We start from the raw sequence: 22,293 nt of genomic DNA, 5'->3' as shown, positions 1-22,293 counted from the left end.
GAGTGAGAGAGATGCGTGAGTGGGCCGAGTGTGAGAGAGGCGTGAGTGGGCCGAGTGCGAGAGGGGCGCGATTGAGCAGAGTGCGAGAGGGCCGCGAGTGGGACGAGTGCGAGAGATGCGCGAGTGGGCCGAGGAGTGCGAGAGGGAGCCTCAACAGCGCCCCCCTTGACGTGCGCCCGAAGCGGCCGCTTAAATGGCCTCCATTGTTGGACCGGCCCTGACTGCAGCTCACAGTCTCCCTTATCATTGTGTATAATGGCTAGATTTGCTGGAACAAGCAGTTAAATAAATTTTTGGAAGATTATTATTCCACATCCTTGGCCTTACATGCCACATCTTTCCAGATTAATATAGGCCCTTTTCCTGCACTGTGGCGATAGTACTTGCCTCCTTTAAAACAAGAATTACAACAAAATAATTTTTATAAATCACATTTGACCATTCAAAAGCATTCTATCAATTCTTACTAGTATTTGTCTATGCATACGTTTGCCTTTCTCATCTGTTTTTCCTACTGTGATTTGAAGATTTACCTGGTGTGATCCTCAGACATGCACTGCTATATATCTACTAATAATGAAACATCAGATCTGAACTTTGTAATATCCACTTAGAGTATATTTGGTCTGATCAGTGAGACTTAAATTATTCACATTTAAGTTAAACGTATTGATTTTTTAAATCATCCGTACTTCTCTATATTTTGCCTAGTATTTATTGAGCTGGATAGAGAACCCTACCTAAGCCCTGCCCCTTTTACCAGATAATACCTCTTGTCTCTTATTTTGTAAATATCCTAAATTGGTCTCCTATTTCAACATGAATTATTTGTTAAATGACATGGATACAGATCATTAACAGGTGGTAAAATTATTGTATATTTTTAAAAGTCAGATGTACTTTGCTGTTGAGAAAGATTTTCTATATTGATTTTGAAAGTTTCTTCATTGGTGCAAAGTGCTTTCTACGTGTAAAGTTTGTAGATTTTCATGTTGCAATTGTTTAATGTCATAAGATTAATACTGTTTTGTTTTACTATTTGCAACAGATAACACCTTCCTTAAAAAAGAAGAAGCTAAATCTGCCTCTGCCAGGTGAGATTTTACTTAGGATTTTAAAATAAAATTTAATCAGTTCAATTTATGAATTTTAAGAGTTGTTTGCTTTAAACCCAAAAGATTTACCCAGTGAAATGAGATATCTTTTCTATCCTTTCTTTATACTGATATCTCTAGGTTCAGTGTTACCACTAATTACTGTTGTGATTTCATCACTCAGTAATCTGTAATTTTTGAATTTTGTGGCTTTGCAGTGTTCAAACATGTACACCTCATTCCTGTAAATACAACCTTTATCAGTTTCTGTCTTGTTTTTATCAGTATTTAATTTTTTATTTTAAATTACTGTTTGAAAAATAGTAGGTGTATTGAGTAGCATGGAGTTAATGATTTTAAATAAATAATGCTATGCAATATATAGTTGAAAAGCAACTCTTAATGAGTGAAAACACTTAGGCTTTGATCCTGTTTGGTTCATGCCAACTCATTTAACTAATGGTTGACTAATGAATCAACATATAGGTAAATCCCTTTTATTTAATGGGTTTCCTCTTGTTGGCATTAACAAAAGGATTCACGCCACAAACTCTCTTAAGTGGATATACATTTCTAACCACCAGTATTTGTTAGCTTAGGGTTACCCTTTGAATGTGTCCTGTAGTAATACACTTCAGTTTCGTCTTCTGGAAATAATTATTTGCAATTGTTGTTTTGATTTTTCTTTAAATTTATTATTGACTAGCTTGGGGACCTGGTGGTGCCTGGGTTATTGGAAGAAAGTATTGTTAGTTTTGGGATGTTAGGTAATATCACTTCAGTTTGGTCCAGATCTGTCGTTGCTGGATTAAGTGCTCTCTAGATAAGGGTAAACTACAACTCCCAGATTCCCAGGGCAATCACCCCCAAATCCTTCCAGTATTTGCAGTTGGCTTTGTTGGGTCAATGTACCAAGTTTGGTCCAGAACCATTGTCGGCTGGGTTCAGGACTCTCTGAATGCAGGTGAACTACAACTCCCTGATCTGAGGCCAATCACCCCCAAACAGACCATGTTGGGTCTGTGTGCCAAGTTTGGCCCAGATCTGACGTTAGCTGGGTTCAGTGCTTTCTGGATGCAGGTGAACTACAACCCCCAAAATCAAGGTCCATTCCCACAACCCACTGTAGTATGTTCAGTTGGTCATGGGGCTTTTCTGTGCCAAGTTTGGTCCTAGTTCATTGTCAATGAGGGTCATAGTATCAGTGATGATACTGCAAGTCTCATTATCCATGGCAAGTTTGGTCCAGATCCATCATTAGTTGGGTTCACAGTTCTCTCTGGATGTAGGTCAAGAACAACTCCTGTAAATCATGGTGAATTCTCCCCAAAACCCTTGTTCAGTTGGTGATCAATTCCTCTGTTAACTGTGTTAAGGGTAGGAAAGGGTTGAGGGAGAGGCAGTGGGCGGGGTCATGCAAATTTAGGGACCCTGGGATGTCCATATTGGAGGGGAAAAAAGAACACCTCTCCAAATACCCGGACCAATCTCTCTAAGGACCTTTCCTCTCCTAGGAATGTCTTCACAGTTCTTTCCTGCAACTGATTGAGTCCCATGGAAGTGCACATACTGTGTTTCCCCGAAAATAAGACCGTTTCTTATATTAATTTTTTCTCTCAAAGATGCGCTAGGTCAGGGGATGTCTTAGTTTTCCATGAAGAAGAATTCACATTTATCGTTGAACAAAAAAAAAAGAACATTTATTATATACTGTACAGTAGTAGTTGCCATAACCAGACAAATTGTGAATCCTGTTAAGAATTTCTTGATACTACCATTATTTCAATGTACAACAATCTATGGTATGTGCATTTACCAATTCTGCATGCTCTGTTGTTCTGTTTGATGGGCATGCTTCCAAACAAAAACTTTGCTAGGTCTTACTTTTGGGGGAGGCCTTATATTTAGCAATTCAGCAAAACCTCTACTAGGTCTTATTTTCAGTGAATGTCGTATTTTGGGGAAAACAGGGTAGGTGAATAACCCTGCTTAATGTGGCTGCACCTTGAGTTTAAAAAATACGCACATGTAGGAAAGTCTGAATCCTGTTCCAGGATTTGGAATTTCCCATGTTGGGGCAGTGGGGAGAGCCATTCCAGATCCCTATGCAGTATTCAGGATTGTGTCCCCAAAGTTATTGCGTGGTCCCCATGCCCAGGCAGCCTGGCTGTCTCCCTGCTCCCCAATGCCCCAATCCCCCCTCCCAAAAAAGAGAGAGAATTTCTGCAGCTCAAGGTTCCTCCTAACAATATCCAGTATCAGAAATCTGTTTTTTCATTTTCCCTGAAAATCCAAGACAGAAGTTATCAGCAGAACAGAACGTAGCTTTAACATAGTCAATCCGAGGGCCATACAAGATGATAAATCATGAAATCTGGGCAATCCAAGACCTCGAAGCCAAGGTCAAATCACATGGAATACAGGAGCCAGAGATACAAAGCAGAATATTACAAATCAGTTGTCAGCAACAAAAGTCAGAGTTACAGCTGCTAGAATTATAGCTCAGGGTCTTCTCTCAGCTGTTCCTTAAATGTTGAGCATTTGTGACATAAGTGCAGAAATAACCTTCTGAGGCTTTCCCTTTCTTTCTGGCATTCCAGGTAGATATCTCTGTGCTTTCCTCTTGAGGTTGCTGGAAACTTCTATTCTCAGGTTCAGAAGCTGGAACTTCCTACTCCATGTTGGATGGCTCCTGGAAACTGCACCTCTTAGCAGCTGGCACTTCCACTTGCTTTCCCCCTTCACTCTCTGAGTCCTGTGAGCAGGGCATGACAGTCAGCACTTACTGGAGCTCTGTGCTCTGTGCTTCCAGATTTATCCCATGTGACTAAACAAAGCAGCTTGGGAGGAATGAGCTTATCCTCTTTTCCCAACCTGATGGACTCAGTCACATGGCAGCAAACCAGGTGGTAGACAACACGGAACCCCGTAAGTAGTAATTTTTTTGTTTTTTTGGGGGTGGAGATTGGGGTGCTGGGGGGGTTTGGAATTCTGCACCATTCACAGCCATGCTTTTTCATATCGGTTGGAGCTTAATTATGTGGCTATGTAGAGCCACCCTTAGCCATTCATATCTTAAGCCTTATTTTAAATTATTTTTTATTAGTTGCAAGCCAGCTTGATATCTTTTAACATTCTTCAGAGTACTACAACTCAGCAAAATTGTTTTTTCAGTTGTACGAGAAATGGTTCTTGTTTATTTAACCTATCCATAAATAGATCTTAATTTCAGATTTATGAAGTGAGTGAGTGAACCTGCAGGTTTTTAATTTTATGCTAATTTTCCAGGCTTAGAATTTACTAGAGGCAGTTGTCTTAAGAATTTATTAGTTGAGAGCCAGCAAGCAGTAGTGTTTTGTGTGTTGGGCTAGGACTCTATAAGACAGGTTCAAATTCCTGCTCAGAAAAGGAAATCCATTGGGTGACCTTGAGTAACTCACTCTTTCAGCTTCAGAAAGGTGAAGATAAATTTCCACTGAAGAATTTTTTGGCCCATGATAGTGTTGCTATAAATTGGAGTTCACTTGGAGATCCATTCAGGAAGACTTCAGGCTTGTGACATCTGCTTGTTGTTTTTTAATGATTAGAACCATCAAGGCTGCCAACCAGTTGCTGTTATTCTTCTGTACCTTCAGGTCATTTTTCACTTTCAGCAATCTCGAGAGGAAACTTTCACAGGAGTTATTTTAAACAAGGGGGTTGCCTTTGCCTTCATTTGATAGGGTCACCAACTGTGTTTTCATAGTTGAGAATAGATTCGAATCTGGATCTCCCAGTGTCCTAGTCCCAAACTCAGAATGCTACACCATGCTGACCTTCCCTGCCAGTTGCAAAATATATTATACTTAGTATTGTTAAAGAACGCTGTTCCCAAAACTAAATGGAGTGCACAATCATTCCACATAAAATGCCATCCATAGTTACCCCAACCCTTTCCCATTTCAGCAGCATGATAGAAGCAAAGCCTTTTTTGCTGCTGTTCTGGAATAATTGGTAACTGAAAACTCCTGCCAATCCATTGCAAATCACCCAAAGATCTACTATTAGATCCAGTTTTGTGGGCTTCCAGATCTGAAGGATCTTGAGCCGTGATCTACAGTAACCACAGATCATTGCACCCCATATTAGTAAATGGTAGTGACATGAATGAGGGCATGTTGAAGTGTGTGCATTAATGTCACCATCATTTAATAAGATGGAGCATGAATGTCTGCATTTTTTTGTACTGCATCTGGTCTCAGAACTTAACCTCTACAGATAGTGCAGACTCACTGTACCTTTTTCTTGTAGGTAGTGGTTAAAAAGTCACTACTAAAAGAGCCACTAAGACATTGCACTTTTTTAAGAATATATCTGAGGGATATATTTTTGTTGGTTCACAGTTGTGTGAAACCAAGATATAACTGAAAACCATTTAATCACCTCACTTCCAATTCTAGTATATCATCGTTTTTAGAGAATCAAGAAATTACTAGAGGGATCTCATCTCTAGAAACGTGCTAGGTCCTACAGTGCAACTCTGTAGTAACTTCTGAGAAAAGCATAACATCACAGGAGGACCTAGCAGAATCTCAGGTTAAGTGAACTCGTGAATGTTTTCCGCAGTTAAATGGTCTTACTGCATTGTAAATATATCTCTTTTCTTTCTCTTTTCTTCAGAGGACTCGTCGCTTTGGAATTTGTTGTGCCTGAAAAAGTGATAGCCATTGGCACCTCTGTTAATAGGCAATAAAGCATTGTAGTAAGAGTATTGTCTGTAAGGAAGAAAATACAAGAGCCAACGCTTGTATTCTGGTGCTGCTGCTGCTATGCGGTGGGTTTCCTTCCTGGGGGGTTTAGGTGTGGTTGGTGGTTTGGTGATCACAGGAGTCTCAGTTGTTACTGGAACAATCTGACAGTTGGGTTCTTCGCTGTTCAGGTCTCTGAGCCATGAAACGCCAAAGGAACTGGATCTCTTCCTCAGTTCTGCAGCAAATATAAAAATAGAAAATACATGTTTTGTTTAATTGCTTTTGCTTTGTCCATAATGCAATAATACTGAAACTAACAACCTTTAATAGGACAACCCTCCTATTAAAACAGTGCCACTGGCTGCTGATAGGTTTCCGGTTCCAATTCAAGGTACTGGTTATCACCTATAAAGCCCTAAATGATTCGGGTCCAGCTTATCTTTGTGATCGCATTTCCTACTACGAGCCTGCGTGGTCTCTGAGCTCTGCTTGGGAGTCCCTCTCGCTTTCATCTCAAACATGGTTGGTGGGCATGAGGGAGAGGACCTTCTTGCCAGTGCCCCCCCAGCTCTGGAACTCCCTCTTGAGAGAAATTAAACTAGTCCCTACCCTGGCCACATTCTGTAAATATCTGAAAATCTGGCTATTTAAATGTGCGTTTGATTACATTGGCATAAATTGACAACTGTCCCTTACCTCCACCTAGACCCAGTTACTGCACTTCTTCTGGTCCATTCAGTAGAGTTTTATAAGAGATTGAACACAGACAACATTTGCCTTGCCCCCAATGGAATATGTTTACTGCAGTTATTGCTTGAGTCACTTAGGCGATCCCTCGTAGTTCGAAGATGATTGTCTTCCATCTCTGTTGATTGGGGGTGTGTCCGTAGGTGGCTGAAGAGACCTATTCTTGACCTGCATGTTCTCTCGCAGTGAGGACATTGGTTTCCAGGTGGAAGGCGGTCCCTGTCAGGGTTGGCTTGATGGGCCTTCCTCTTGGCACATTTCTCCCTTAAGCCCTCCATTCGTGCCTCTTCGAACTCCTCAGCACTGCTGGTCACAGCTGACCTCCAATTAGAGTGCTCAAGGGCCAGAGCTTCCCAGTTCTCAGTGTCTATGCCACAGTTTTTAAGGTTGGCTTTAAGCCCATCTTTAAATCTCTTTTCCTGCCCACCAACATTATGTTTCCCGTTCATGAAATCGGAGTAGATTAACTGCTTTGGGAGACGGTGATCGGGCATTTGGACAACGTGGCCAGTCCAGCAGAGTTGATGTCGTAGGAGCATCGCTTCAGTGCTGGTGGTCTTTGCTTCCTCAAGCACGCTGACATTTGTCCGCCTGTCTTCCCAAGAGATTTGTAGGATTTTTCTGAGGCAACACTGATGGAAACGTTCTAGGAGTTGAGTGTGATGTCTGTAGACCGTCCATGTTTCGCAGGCCTAGAGCAGGGTTGGGAGGACAATGCCTTTGTAAACAAGCACCTTGGTATCTCTACAGATGTCCCGATCCTCAAACACTCTCTGCTTCATACGGAAAAATGCTGCACTCGCATTATGTTTTAATGTATTATATGTTTTATGTTTATATGTTTTAAATGTATTTATGTGATTGTATTTGGTGTATTGCTGGGCTTGGTCCCCATGTGAGCTGCCCTGAGTCTCTTTGGGAGATGGAGCGGGATATAAGAATAAAGTTGTTATTATTATTGTCGAGCCCCCAGATGGCATAGTGGACTAAGTGACTTAAAGGTTGGGTTGCTGACCTGAAAGCTGCCAGGCTCAAATCCCACCTGGGGAGAGTGCAGATGAGCTCGCTCTATCATCTCCAGCTCCATGCGGGACATGAGAGAAGCCTCCCACAAGGATGGTAAAAACATCAAAACATCCGGGCATCCCCTAGGTAACGTCCTTGCAGACGGCCAATTCTTTCACTCCAGAAGCGACTCAAGTTGCTTCTGACACGAAAAAATTATTGTTGTTATTATTATATTATATTATTGTTATTATCATATTATTATCACACAATGAATTTTTAGAGTCCCAAGACGCTGCTGCCCCAGTTGAGCTGTGGAGCCCCACGCCGCTCATCACACCATGTAGCATCACTTCCAGCAAGTCTCCGTAGTTAACCTGGGGCGGCAGCATGGTAGGACACTTTGCCACCAACATGGGAACCTCTCCATGTTCCACTTGGAACATCAGGGCTAACGCAGAGACAAGCAGTGATGCTTCCCCACATGGGATGGGGAAGCATTGCTGCCAGCCATATAGGGCGTCGAATGCCAGGATTGCCCTGCTGCCCCGCCAATTTGCTATGGAAGCTATATGATGTCTTAACTAGGAGTGGGCAAATATCGGCCCATGGTCTACACATGACCTTCCACTTCTATTTTTTGGCTTTTTTTGGCCTCACATAGGTCAACCCTTTCTTTTGCAAAATGCTCCAAATGGCCACAGATGTTTTCTATGGGCCATGGGAAGTGTCTTCGTCATGATTTGCAACTTCCTGGGCCAATTCAGACCCAGGAGAGGCCTTTTTTGAAAGCGAAAGTAAATAAGTTAAGTTCCCATTGTCAAAAAATGCCGCTCTTCGACTTCCTCAGTGAAAATATCCCCATGTCTCTTTGAGGGAGTTTGATGGCAGTTTTAATTTTCAAAAAACAGACTTTGCACATGCATGAAGAATTCGACTTTCCAAGTTTTCTTTCCTCAGCCTTCCACATTTTCACACCCCTTGTTTTGGCTTTTGGGGCGCCTTTTTGCACAATTTGAAGAGGTGATTTATGTTGAGCTGGCACAAGGAATGGAAATTAGTGCCAACAACTAGAATCCTGTTGATATTTAACTATTGCATTTCTCTGTAGTTGTGCACCTGTGGTGCGTGAAGGAAAATACAGTTTGCAAGCTCGGAAGTCCCTTAATTCATGACTATTTTGCTTTCAGCCTTTTTCTTGTTGCTGTTGGCTGCCCAACAAGATTCCGGCAAATGTTTGTGTTGTATACTTCTAGTATGTATTGTAGCATTTACTAGAACTTTTTTTGAATCATTTTGGAAGAAGACATGCATCTCAGCCCTAGGAGAAAGGTGAGATATAACTCAAATGTCTAAATAAAACATAAATATTGTTATAGCCACATTGTCACCTGGTGGCCATCCTTCTAGTGACTAGAATTAAATGACAACACAGCCTATAAGCATACCATATGTTATTAATACATTTTCAAATAAGTTGTTTTTAAAATTACCTTTTATTACTTTTTGATACTTTATAATAACATGCTTTGAATGCGATTTTCCTGCTTCTTGGCAGGCAGTTGGACTGGATGGCCCACAAGGTCTCTTCCAACTCTATGATTCTGATAAACGGAAGATTATCAGTATTTTGGTCACCCCTGTTTTCAGGATTATTGGCAAATAGTATAGCATTACGTAAGCTAAACTGTCCTGCATGTTTCATTGTTCTACTTACTTCTTGGGCTGCATCCAACAGGAATCCCAGCAGTGTCCATGCGTTTATCATCTGTGTTGGTAGGCTCTTTGCTGACATTTCTGTCTTCTTCGCTGGGAAAGAGGCGTGAAGCTTTCCCTAGAAAAGTCAATGCCAGAAATGGTCTAATGTGCCATGCAAATCCCCTCTGGGCTGTTTTCCAATTTATTTATTTCCGATATTTCTACCCCGCCCTTCTCCCCGAGGGGACTTTATTTTTCATATATTCTCTAATCAATAAAACAAAGAGGGTCTTGCTTTTCACACAGATACAGAAGTGAATGGCTCAGGCAAAGAACTAGATTGAAACTTTGTTAGAAGCAATTTGTGTGCCTAGTCTTAACCATATCAGTGCTGTCTACTCAGCTCAAAATAGTTGGCATTTCTATCAGTATCTTCAGATACTGCATGTACAAAAAAAAATACAATCAGTCTATTTTGACACCTTGCTTCCATAGTTCTGTAAAGATTTAGTTTCCCTAATCTTCTTGGAATTCAGTGATGAAGGACCGGGCTGTGGTGCAGCTGGTTAGTAGCCAGCTGCAATAAATCACTAGTTATGAGTTCAAAGCCAGCCTGGGGCACAGTAAGCTCCCAACCATTAATAGTCTAGCTTGTTGTTGACCTATGCAGCCTGAAAGACAGTTGCATCTGTCGAGTAGGAAATTTAGGTACCGCTTTATGCGGGGAGGCTAATTTAAATTACGACATCAAAAAACTTCCAGCAGCATGCAGAAAGGAATGAGGAAGCACTCCATCAAGGACTCAGTATCACAAGTGGACAATGAAGTGGCAGCTCCCTCTGTGGCTGGAATCGAGCATACCCTCATGAAGCCAGAAGCTGGAAAATGTTGTCTTGCCTCTGTGTTTGTCTATATATCGTATGTCTGATGGCGTTGAATGTTTGCCATGTATATGTGCATTGTAATCCGTCCTGAGTCCCCTTCTGGGTGAGATGGGCGGAATATAAATACTGTAAATAAATAAATAAATAAACTCTTCTGGGAAATAAAATGGACAAAAGGTCTCGAGATCGGTTTGAAACATTATTATTTGAGCCACGGTTGGAAGCATAAGGTAAGAGCATGTCTAAGAAAAGCCGTTTCTTTTTAAAAGCCACCATTACCTGGAGGCCACAAAAATCTTGCTTCTTGTCCAATTACACCTACACTATGCTCCAGATCAGAGGTCCCCAAACTTTTTAAACTGGGGGCCAGTTTACTGTCCCTCAGACTGTTGGAGGGCCGGACTATAGTTTTTAAAAAAACTACGAACAAATGTATATGCACACTGCACATATCTTATGAGCCTGCTTTTGGCTAATAAGATGGTCAATGTCCGGTTCAATATTTGATCCCCCAGGCAGGAATCAGCCAGGCCTCGAAGCTGCAAGGCTTTTCAATATTAATCAAGGTGGTCAATAGAAACATTCACATTGGCCTTTAACAGAGAAGAGTTTTTTTCTCCCACCCTGGACCTTCCACAGATATATAAACCTTCCTTGCCTAGTTTCCAACAGACCTCACAGCTTCAAAGAAATTTAGCAATGTGTTTCCTTTAGGAATACTGCTGTATGACTACTATTACAACAGCAGCAGCAACAACAACAACAAATACTAATAATAGTATTTTAAATGTATGATAAAGCTCAACTCAGTATTTCTCTTTTTTCAGAGGCCCCTTCCACACAGCCCTATATCCCAGAATATCAAGGCAGAAAATCCCACATTATCTGAGTGTGGACTCAGATAACCCAGTTCAAAGCAGATATTGTGGGATTTTCTGCATTGATATTTTGGAATATAGGGCTGTGTGGAAGGGCCTGTAATATGTGAAGAAAGGTGACTTAGGCCCCTTCCACACAGCTGTATAAAATCCCACATTATTTGCTTTGAACTGGGTTATATGCCAGTGTGGACCCAGATAACCCAGTTCAAAGCAGATATTGTGGATTATCTGCCTTGATATTGTGGGTCACATGGCTGTGTGGAAGGGCCCTTAGTGGCTAAATGCATTGCGTAATTATAGCAGAGTGATGTCACTTTACCTGCCTTGGTTCCATCCTATGAAACACTGGGATCTATAGTTTGGTTTATAACCATTTCCCATGTTGATCACCTTTGCCTGGACACCTCCACTGTGTCAATATACTGCATTTCCTGGATTGACTTACTAGAAGCAGCTTTGTTTAACCCAGTCTGGGAAAGACGCATGTGGCTTTTGTGGCTTTCCCCCAAAAGTTTGATTTCATATTATTTTGTTTTATCCTATTTTCCCTTGCAGTTTTTATATTAATTTTCAACTTTTAATTTCCTCTTAATCTATTGCAGTGTGGGAGGAGAATTGTATAATTATGTTATACAACCAATTTTAAATTACTTTATAGCAATTTTTGACATGCTAAATGCCCCTAGTTGATTCCTGTCTGATATGGGTTGAAATTCTGTGTTCTTCTTGAATTGGAAGGCTTTTAGTGATTGTTAAGAAAGGTTGTTGTGAGTTTTACAGCCTGTCTGGCTATGCTCCAGAAGCATTCTCCCCTGACATTTCACCCACATCTATGGCAGGCATCCTCAGAGCCTCTGAGGATGCCTGCCATAGATGTGGGTGAAATGTCAGGACAGAATGCTTCTGGAGCATGGCCAGACAGCCCGGAAAACTCACAGCAGCCCAGTGATCCCAGCCATGAAAGCCTTCAAAACAATGTTTGTCTTGATGACTGAAGCAGCGGGCGGGGGAGGGACTTTAGGGGCCCAATCGCCGTTCTCCTTTTCCTCTCCTTTCTTCCTCATCTTCCAAAGCGGCGGGCAGAGGAGGGCCCGCTCGTCGTTGTCCTCCTATTCCTATTCCTCTCCTGCCTTCTCTTCCAAAGCGATGGTGGAGGTTGCTTCGGGAGAAGAGGAAGGAAGGCGAGGAAAAGGAGGAGAGCGAGCAGGTCCTAAAGTCCCTCCTCCGCTCGCCTGCTGCCAAGCCAGCAGAAGCAGCACCGCTTAAGAAGAAGCAGTACAGTAGCAGCAGCAGCCTTCCTCCTCTTGGCTGTTCCTCCCTCCCGCCCAGGGTAGGCCGCGGGCCGGATAGATGGCCTCAGAGGGCCTCATGTGGCCCGCGGGCCTTAGTTTGGGGACCCCTGCTCCAGATACTTGAGAAGAATCATCTTGCACGTTTTCTAATGCCAGGGCTTGACAGGTTCTAACAACATGCCACATTGCTAAGCTGAAGTACATAGGCAGGGTACCATTTGGACTAATTATAAACCCCACTATATAAGCTAATTTGGCATATGCTTTCTTCATGTGATTTGTTTGCTATGCATTAAAAGCAGCTTTTATTGCTCTCTATGTTAAATGGAAATCTATGGCGGTAATAGACAGCAGGGTGTAGCCTATTATTTACAACTCTATGGAGCTGGCACTCCGTTAAAATTTTGTGGGTTAAAACCATGTGTTCAATTCTACGAAAGAAAGAAAGATGTCAAAGGATTCACATATTATAACTGAGGATGGCGAATGTGTCACTATCCAGATATTTTAAAAAACTACAAGAGCTATCATCTTTGAATTTTCTATACAATGACACAAGATAATGGGATCATTCCTCCCGAGTTTCAAAAATATTCATACATCTACTGATTTTTTGGGAAAAAAAATTAAAGTTAACATTTTAAAAAGCCAGTCCTCCTCCTTGCAGATTCAACAGTTTGTTGGAACTCTGGCTACTCCTAGGTGGGATAAATCTTTCCCCACTTCTGATTGGGGCTTTCTGATGCTAAGCAGAATTCTGGGAAACGTAGTTTAGGGCAGGGCCTTTTGAATTCCTTTCCATAGGGCTCCTCGCCTTCCCAAACTACATTTCCCAGAATTCTGCACTCTCAGTCTTTTTCCCAGGTCACTCAGCTTGTCCCACCCTGCTGTTTTCATCTACTCATGGTGAGAGGCAGCCTATCTCTTCCTAAATAAAATGGCAGCCTTTTTGGCTTTGCCTCGCTTATGCTGAAAATGAAACTGACTTCCGAGCATTACAAAATTATAAATGCTGTAAATAAATAAATAAATAAATAAAATTCAAATGGAAAAGCATTGGGTGAGTTTTGATTCTTAAGTTTTTGTGTGGGCGCCCGTCCCCTGTGTTTCTTAATATCTGTTTGTATATATAAAACTTATGAATTAGATACGACTTAACAGTTTAAAAATGATGATTTGCACACCCTTAGTAGTGCCACATTAGTGTGCCAGCTGCCTTATGTAGCTGTGTCGTGTGACGAGAATGTAACGAGAAACCTCTGAGGCTATGTGAAATAAGCAATAAATCATATATTTCATTAGTACAATTTTGCATGTGTCTGTATCTTTTCTAAGGCAACGGTTTAACCTCTGGTTTGCTAGTGAAACTGAATTGCTGTGTTGCGATGTGATGCATGTCTCAAAAGCATGTCATCAACACGACATGTTTGGAAAACTCTGCTCTAGAGAAAAAGAACAGCAGGTGATTATGAATGACAGTTGTGTTAACTTTGAGGGCACAGGGCAGCCCCGACAAGACAAAAACCTCTAAAGCATGCATGCATGCATAAAAAAGCCAGGTAACCTTCCACCAGATCCTAGAATTTCATCTTGTTTTTCCTTAGTATCAAGCTAGACATAAAGTTAATGCTGAAAATTTTATTGTAAGGTGCTTAAAGGATTTTTTGTAGACTTATGTGAGATATGATTTGTGTGACGGCGCGAGTGGTGCCATCTATATGTCAAACTGTAAGTTGCAAGATTTGAATTGTTGTATCATGCCTGATTTTGCCTTTACCCTGTAAATGTAGTTGGATTGATTGGTTTTTTATAGCTGTCAATTAATGTTGTTTGCACCAGTTTTATTGCTCCCTCAGCTCAATTGTTTGACTCCACCCTTTCATGGAGTGGGTCAGTGTTTCCTTTTTCATTCCACCATCAAGCTCTCTATCAGATGGACGTGAGAGAAAGACTTGGCTCTAAAAGCCCTTGATTAAGTTACCTCTCAGCACCAATTCTGAGGTTCTTACCCTTGAGAGTTATGCTTCATGTTCAGGCCAACCTGGACAACGTTGAGGAGTCTCAAGCGCCTTCAGATCAGTTCTTTGGCACCAGAGGAAGACCCTGTGTCTTCAAGCATAGGCCATTTGGACTGAGGCTGAGGATTGCTCTGGCATTCACAGCCATTGAGAAAGAGGGACCTGGAAAAGCTTCTCAGCTGCAGAGCTCCTTGGACTCAAGACAACCAGAGACTGTAATGTATATTTTCCTTTACCCCTTTGAAACTTCCAGCTTATTGCCTTAAAGGGATAACCTTTTGAAACAATAAAACCAGTTTTGAGTTATCTATAGTGTTTTGATCCTTGGGTGTTCCAGCTTCCCTAAAGGAGGGCAAGAAGCAATCCCTGGGGAAAGATGTCACGTCCATGCCTCTTTCGCTAAGAGTTATAGCCCCAGGTGCGACAGCACAATTTGTGTGCTTGCAAGTCCTTTCCATCTTAGAGCAACCCTAAGGCAAACCTATCATGGGGTTTTCTTGGCAAGATTTGTTCCAAGTAGGTTCGCTTTTGCCTTGGAGCAATGGGTTCAAATTACAAGAAAGGAGATTACACCCAAACATTTGGATGAACTTCCAAAAGCTGTTCAACAGTGGAATTCCCTGCTTCTGAGTGTGGTTGAGGATCCTTCCTTGGAGGCTTTTTAAAACAGAGGCTGGATGGCCATCTGCTGGGAGGGGTTTGATTGTGCTTTTCCTGCATGGCAGAGGGTTGGACTAGATGGTCTATGTTAATTGCTCTCTTCCAACTCTGTGATTATACAGTATTACACTTTTGAGGGTGGGTGAATGTAACTGAAGGTCATTCAGTGGTTTTCCATAGTTGAGCAAGGATTTGAACCATGGTTTCCAGGGACATCATTCAACATCAAAGGCTACATCACATTGGTTTAGCAGCCATTGAATCCAATGGCTGCTAAACTTGGCCCAAATACTATCTAGCAGCCGATTTGAGTATCACAAATAGAATGCAATTATTATACTGATCCACACACACTTTGGTGCCTCAAATGTTAGACCTGTTTTGACCTGCAGATTCCAAAAAGGGCATCAGTTTTCCTCTTTCAGCTCTAGTTTTTGAGATACAAAACATATGCCACATATCAGTCTTCATCTGCTCACTCATAGAAAATCATGATAATCATATCTAAGAAACTAGAGCGGATGCAGTGTATCCAATGCAATTTTCTGACTCAGCATCACAAATAAGTAAGAAACAGGCGTAATAACCAAGACATAAAGAAAAAAAATGTTTTTGGTTGTGCTGTGTTATTAATAGCAAATAATATACAATTTTATTATTAAAATAGCAGCTGCACGGAGACATAAACATGGGATCTTGGCTTCCTTCATGGCATGGGTTTAATTTTTCTGAGAGTAGAACTTTGTGTTAAGTTCTTGACAGTGAGAGCTGTTTGGTAATATGACCAATTGCCTAAAGCAGGATGTTGTTGTGGTAGATATTGCATTGAGCAGAGGGTTGGGCATCATGACCCACAAGGCCCTATTTAACTTTATGATTCCTTGAACCTGACAAAAATCGCTTATACAAGGTCTTTGTTTGCCTGGTGACAAAATATCCGGCGAGGGAGGCAATTCTAGTTAAGAGTGTAAATAATATTTGGATTTTTCCCATCTTGATGAGAAACAATATCTTTGAGACACCTTGACAAGAAAATTATTAACTGCTATGATATTTTCCACATTTTAGGACTTTTTGCAATAAATTCTTTTTGTTTTTCCTGCAAAAGCCATTTCATACGCATTTTGTTTTTGTTTTTTTGCAAAAAGGATCAAAAATATAATTTTGTGTATAATCCTGATCTCAAGTAAAAATTTAAATAATTCTTGCTTATGATAATGAAATAAGTATATTTATATCTCTGCTCTTAGGCTGGATTTACACTGTCCTATATGCCAGGATCTGATCCCAGATTATCTTCTTGTAAACCATCCTGAGTCCCCTTGGAAAGAGGGAGAAGGATATAAATAAAGCATCATCATCATCATCATCATCATCATCATCTTGCAGTGTAGACTCATATAATAGAGTTCTAAGCAGATAATTGGATCAGATCCTGGGATATAGGGTAGTCAGTGTAGATCCAGCCTCAGTTAATGATTTTGTTGTGAGAAACGTGGGATAAACTAGGGATATTATTGTTATTATTATTGTTGTTGTTAACTTTATACTCCACCTTTCTCCTGGTGGAGACTCAACAACCACACAATTTAACGACAATTTGAAACAAAGCACATAAATAATAAAATAAATTATAAAAAATAAAAATAAAGTTGTTGTTGTTGTTATTATTATTATTATTTGTTAAATATTACTGGGTTGTTGTGAGTCTTCCGGGCTGTATGGCCATGTTCCAGAAGCATTTTCTTCTGATGTTTCGCCCACATCTATGGCAGGCATCCTCAGAGGTTGAGGGGTCTGTTGGAAACTAAATAAGTGAAGTTTATATATCTGTGGAATACCCTGGGTGGGGGAAAGAACTCTTGTCTGCTTGAAGTATGTGTGAATGTTGCAATTTGCCACTTTAGTTAGCATTTTAATGGCCTGCAGTTTCAAGGTCTGGCTGGTAACTACCTGGGGGAATCCTTTGTTGGGAGGTGTTAGCTGGCCCTAATTGATTCTTATTTGGAATTCCCCTGCTATTTGAGCCTTGCTCTTTATTTACTGTTCTGATTTTAGAGTTTTTTAATGCTACATTCAGCAAAGGACCTACCGTATGTCATGCAGCTGTGGACAAGTCTACATAGGGACCACCAAACGCAGCATTGCCCAGATACAAATCAAGGAACTTGAAAGGCACTGCAGACTAATTCAATCAGAGAAGTCAGCCATAGCAGAGCACTTGATGAACCAACCTAGACTCAGTATATTATTTGAGAACACAGAAATGCTGGACCACTCTACCAACTACAACGTCAGACACAGAGAAACCATTGAAATCCACAAGCTTGTGGACAATTTCAACAGAAAGGAGGAAACCATAAAAATGAACAAAATCTAGCTACCAGTACTAAAAAAGAACAGTAAATAAAGAGCAAGACTCAAAAAGCAGGGGAATTGCAGACAATAATGAATTAGGGCCAGCTAACACCTCCCCGGCAGCCCCCAATGGTGCAGCGGGTTAAACCACTGAGCTGCTGAACTTGCTGACCAAAAGGTTGGCGGTTCGAATTCTGGGAGCGGGGTGAGCTCCTGCTGTTAGGCTCAGCTTCTGCCAACATAGCAGTTCAAAAACATGCAAATGTGAGCTTCTGCCAACCTAGCAGTTTGAAAACATGAAAATGTGAGTAGATCAATAGGAACCAATAGGCTCCAGCGGAAAGGTAATGACGCTCCATGCAGTCATTCCAATGGCCACATGACCTTAGAGATGTCTACGGACAACGGCGGCTCTTCGGCTTAGAAATTGAAATGGGCACCAACCCCCAGAGTTGGACACGACTGGACTTGTCAGGGGAAAACCTTTACCTTACCTAACACCTCCCAACAAAGGATTCCCCCAGGCAGCTACCAGCCAGGACTTGAAACTGCGGGCCATTAAAATGCTAAACAAAGTGGCAAATTGCAACATTCACATGTACCTTAAGCAGATAAGAGTTCATTCCCCCACCCTGGATATTCCATAGATATATAAACCTCCCTTGCCTAGTTTCCAATATACCTATCAACCTCTGAGGATGCTTGCCATAGATGTGGGCAAAAAGTCAGAAGGGAATGCTTCTGGAACATTGTCATACAGCCCAGAAGACTCATAACAACCCAGTGATTCTGGCCATGAAAGCCTTCAACAACACAAATTAAATATTAGTATGTGGATATAAAGTTAAAATACAATGAATACAATTAAAATTACAATTAAAACTGACAATCCCCCCAAAATCCCACCTGTAGCCCTCCCAACAGTGTGCCCCTCATCCTCCCCCAAATTCCTTGAGTGAAATGGAATAAGGCAAATAGGCACAGCAAACATGCATATGGGCTCTACTCCCTTAAATTAAATATAAAATAAACTATTCTGTTTTCTTGTGTGACAAGCTATGAACAAACCAATTTAGTTGTAAAACAGCCTCAGTGAGATCTTGAAAGGGTTAATATCGCAAAAAAAAAATCCTCTCTTCCCCGTCTCCACAATCAACAACTTTTGCAAAATAGAGTTTAATGTACAGCATTGCTCTTTCATAATTGTTTATCCCTATGCATTAATTCTGATTAATAATGAAACAAAATACAAGACATGAAAGCCTTACCGTCTACTGTGGAGAGAACTAACCAGAAAATGAGCCACCTGAAAAAGGAGCAACCTGTTTGCTTAAGAGGCATTTTCTACACTCTGAGCTTTTGAGAAGTTCTGCCTTTAAAAAGAGCTGATGAATGAGTCATAGCCTATCCGGGTTTGAAACTGAATGTGAAAAAAAAGATATGGTTGCAGGTTGGACCACAAGAAACCGAGTGGAATGTCTGATGCTTCCTTCCGTGTTTGTCTCAGGCTGTTAAAAAAACTCCATCAAACTGTTGGCATGTATGTGTTCAGAAGATAATCTTTACAGTTATGAAATTATCGCAGTTTCTGTCTTAATGTCAAAATACTTGGATGCCTTCTGTTGAGAGCAAACTGCTGCAGAGAGCTTGATAGGAGGCACCAGGGCCAGAATTCATCCAGGAAGAAAATGCCTCTTCATAATTAGTTGGATCAATGAGCAAGTCTGGACATAGAATACCATCTCTGAGTCTTGGCACATACTGCCCTATCATAGCTGTCATGACCACAATTGTACAGTGCGGTTGTCTAAATTTCACACTGTAAGTTTATTCATATGAGCCCTTGCAGTCACACCCACAAAGAAGAGTCCACATGTATAAGAATAGAGAATATTTACAGTATTTATATTCCGCCCTTCTCACCCTGAAGGAGATTCAGGACGAATCACAGAACATACATATGCGGCAAACATTCAATGCCATTTATATACCGACAAGACAGACAATTGTACATAAATAAAGGTATATATCTTCAACATCTTGGAGGCTTGTGCTCAGTTCTGGCCACGGGGGCGGGGGGAGGGGGGCTGTTGATTCATCTACCTGCCAAAGAGTTTTGTTCGTAAGCTTCCGTTTTGATTGAATCGCCAGCATTTTTCTGGCATTTCCTTATGGGTGCCTTAAAGTACCTCCCTGCTTTTAAGTGGTACCTATTTATCTACTTGTATTTTGCTTTTGAATTGCTAGGTTGCGGAAGCAGGGCTAAAGGCCAGGAGCTCACGCTGACCTGGGCCTCAAATTGTCAACCTTTTGATTGACAAGATTTACTGCAGCTGGTGGTTTAACCTGCTGTGCTAAAGCCCAGCCCTATCTATCTATCTGTCTGTCTATCTATCTAGGGTTGGTTTAATCTCCTAGTAAAATGGATATCTATCTATCTCCGCTTTGAGTCTCTTTTTAGAGAGGTAAAGTTGGGTCCAAATGATGATGTTGATACAGACACATAAATATGTAGAGAATAACATATCTTTTGAAAATCTTTCATTTATACAGTATATGTTTTAAAATATATGATTTATAAAATAATAAAATACATTGCATCATTTTGCAACATAATCATTCAATTTTACTTTTAATATAGACTCAAAATGTTGTTTGTTTATTTAAAATATATAAATAGATATCTAAAGACTTGAGATAAGATCTGTGCATGAAGTTTTTGACTTACTTACTAAGGCGATCCTTCGTAGCTTGAGAATGATGGCCCTCCAAGTGTAGTGTCTTAGTGGTGGATATGTAGATGGCTGTGGAGACCTATTCTTGACTTGTATGTTCTACCGCAGTGAAGACATCGGTTTCCAGATGGAAGGCGGCCTCGATCAGGGTTGGCTTGACCCACCTTCCTCTTGGCACGTTCCTCCCTTAAGCCCTCTATTTGTGCCTCTTTGAATTTTGCAGCACTGCTAGTCACAGCTGACCTCCAGTTAGAGTTCTCAAGGGTCAGGGCTTCCCAGTTCTCGGTGTTTATGCCAGTTTTTAAGGTTGGCTTTAAACCCATTTTTACATTTCTTTTCCTGTCCACCAATATTATGTTTCCCGTTCTTGAGTTGGAAGTATAGCAACTGCTTTGGGAGATGGTCATCGGGCATTTGGACAATGTGGCCAGGACAGCGGAGTTGAGAGTGTAGGAGCATCGCTTCAATGCTGGTCATCTTTGCTTCTTTCAACGCACTGACATTTGTCTGCCTGTCTTCCCAAGAGATTTGCAGGATTTTACGAAGGCAACGCTGATGGAATTGTTCCAGGAATTGAGTGTGACATCTGTAGACAGTCCATGTTTCGCAAATGTATAGCAGGGTTGAAAGGACAATAGCTTTATAAACAAGCACCTTGGTATCTCTACGAATGTTCCAATCCTCAAACACACTCTGCTTCATTCAGAGAAATGCTGCACTCGCAGAGCTCAGGCGATGTTGTATTTCAGTGTCAATGTTGACTTTTGTGAAGAGGTTGCTGCCAAGGTACCAGAAATGGTCAACATTTTCTAGTGTTACACCATTAAGCTGTATTCCTGGCATTGCAGAGGGATTGGCTGACGACTGCTGGAAGAGAACTTTGGTTTTCTCGATGTTCAGTGAGAGGCCGAGTTTCTCGTATGCTTCTGCAAAAATGGAGGAGCCACAGGATGTTCACAAATTTGTCAGGGCACCTGATTTTTTGGAGGATGGTCCAGAGAGCATTGCAATTCACTGTGTCAAATGTCGTTGCAAGGTCAATGAATGCCATGTACAGAGGTTGATTTTGTTCCCTGCATTTTTCTTGAGCACTCAACCAACGGGGGGAAAAAGTTACTAGATCTGCAGAAGTTTTGCATCTGTTTATTCAGCTCTGCTGTTCGATTCATGTTGATGGGCTTTCATAGGATTTCCCCTTAAAAGGAAGGCCATACCTTTACAATGTAACTTTTTCTTAAAAATATAGGACTTGTCACAGTCAGGTGGGAGAGAAGGGCTTATTCTGAACACAAGTTTACTGAGTTGCCTTCTTGGCAAACATGAACCTAATCTCGAGATAGTTGTGTTGGCAACCAGTGTTTTGGATTCATTTGCTTGCTTTTAATTGTATTTTGATCTTTGAATTGGCTGCTGATATTATTTCCATTCTTATCCTCACATGAAATGAGTCTCAATAAGGATCCTTCTTCCTTTTGTCTTCTCCTCCATTACTCTTTAGGATTTTCCGATCTTTTCTTCTATTCTTCTATTCTTCTTAAAACCACCAGCTACAGAAGATCTTGCCGACTGGAAGCTCCCACCATGAGGCTAGCTTCTGTCTACCTTACAGTTGGAAAACAATAATGTAAGTAGATAAATAGGCATTGCTTTGGCGGGGATCTAAAAGGCACACCTGAAAAACATGCTGGCGGAAGGCATCCATGGACGACAAGCTCCTTGGTGTGGAAGAATGGAACAACAGCACCTCCCCATGGCCGAGTCGAGCACAGCCTCAAGATGCCGGAAATGAAAAAGAGGGCAGCCTTGCCTCTGTTTATGTTGCTGTCTGTCTTTGTCAATTGTATAATGGCATTGAATATTTACCATATAAGTACCTGTAATCTGATCTGAGTCCCCTTAGGGAGACACAGCGGAATATAAATAAAGTATATTGTTGTTGTTGTTGTTGTTGTTGTTGTTTCTTTTGGTTTTCTCTACCCCACCATCTCTTCTTGAGCAGCCCTTGGTATTTGTTTGGCAGTGGCCAGGGGAGCATTCACACAATTAAAACTTATGTGCCGGTTACACCTGTACCTTGAGAAGTCAGACCTGGCCATGGTAGTCCTCACTCTGAGCAGCTCTTGGTATTTGTTCTTTAGGCTTAAATTTTGTTTTTAAGATAGCTCATTTCATCTGTTTCTTTACTGCATTT

At 41.2% G+C, this 22,293-nt stretch overlaps 1 long non-coding RNA gene across 1 annotated transcript; it reads left to right on the top strand.

The window, feature by feature from the left end:
- The first annotated feature begins 3,881 nt into the window (after positions 1-3,881).
- Positions 3,882-7,543, top strand: LOC134299876 (uncharacterized). Its single transcript, XR_010007122.1, has 2 exons — positions 3,882-4,022; positions 5,754-7,543. It is a non-coding gene; the product is annotated as an uncharacterized LOC134299876 (long non-coding RNA).
- The last annotated feature ends 14,750 nt before the right edge of the window (positions 7,544-22,293 follow it).

This window comes from Anolis carolinensis, chromosome 6, assembly GCF_035594765.1.
Source record: "Anolis carolinensis isolate JA03-04 chromosome 6, rAnoCar3.1.pri, whole genome shotgun sequence".
Lineage (NCBI taxonomy): Eukaryota > Metazoa > Chordata > Lepidosauria > Squamata > Dactyloidae > Anolis > Anolis carolinensis.
The sequence above is the reverse complement of the archived record's forward strand: the minus strand, read 5'-3'. Positions and strand labels throughout refer to the sequence as shown.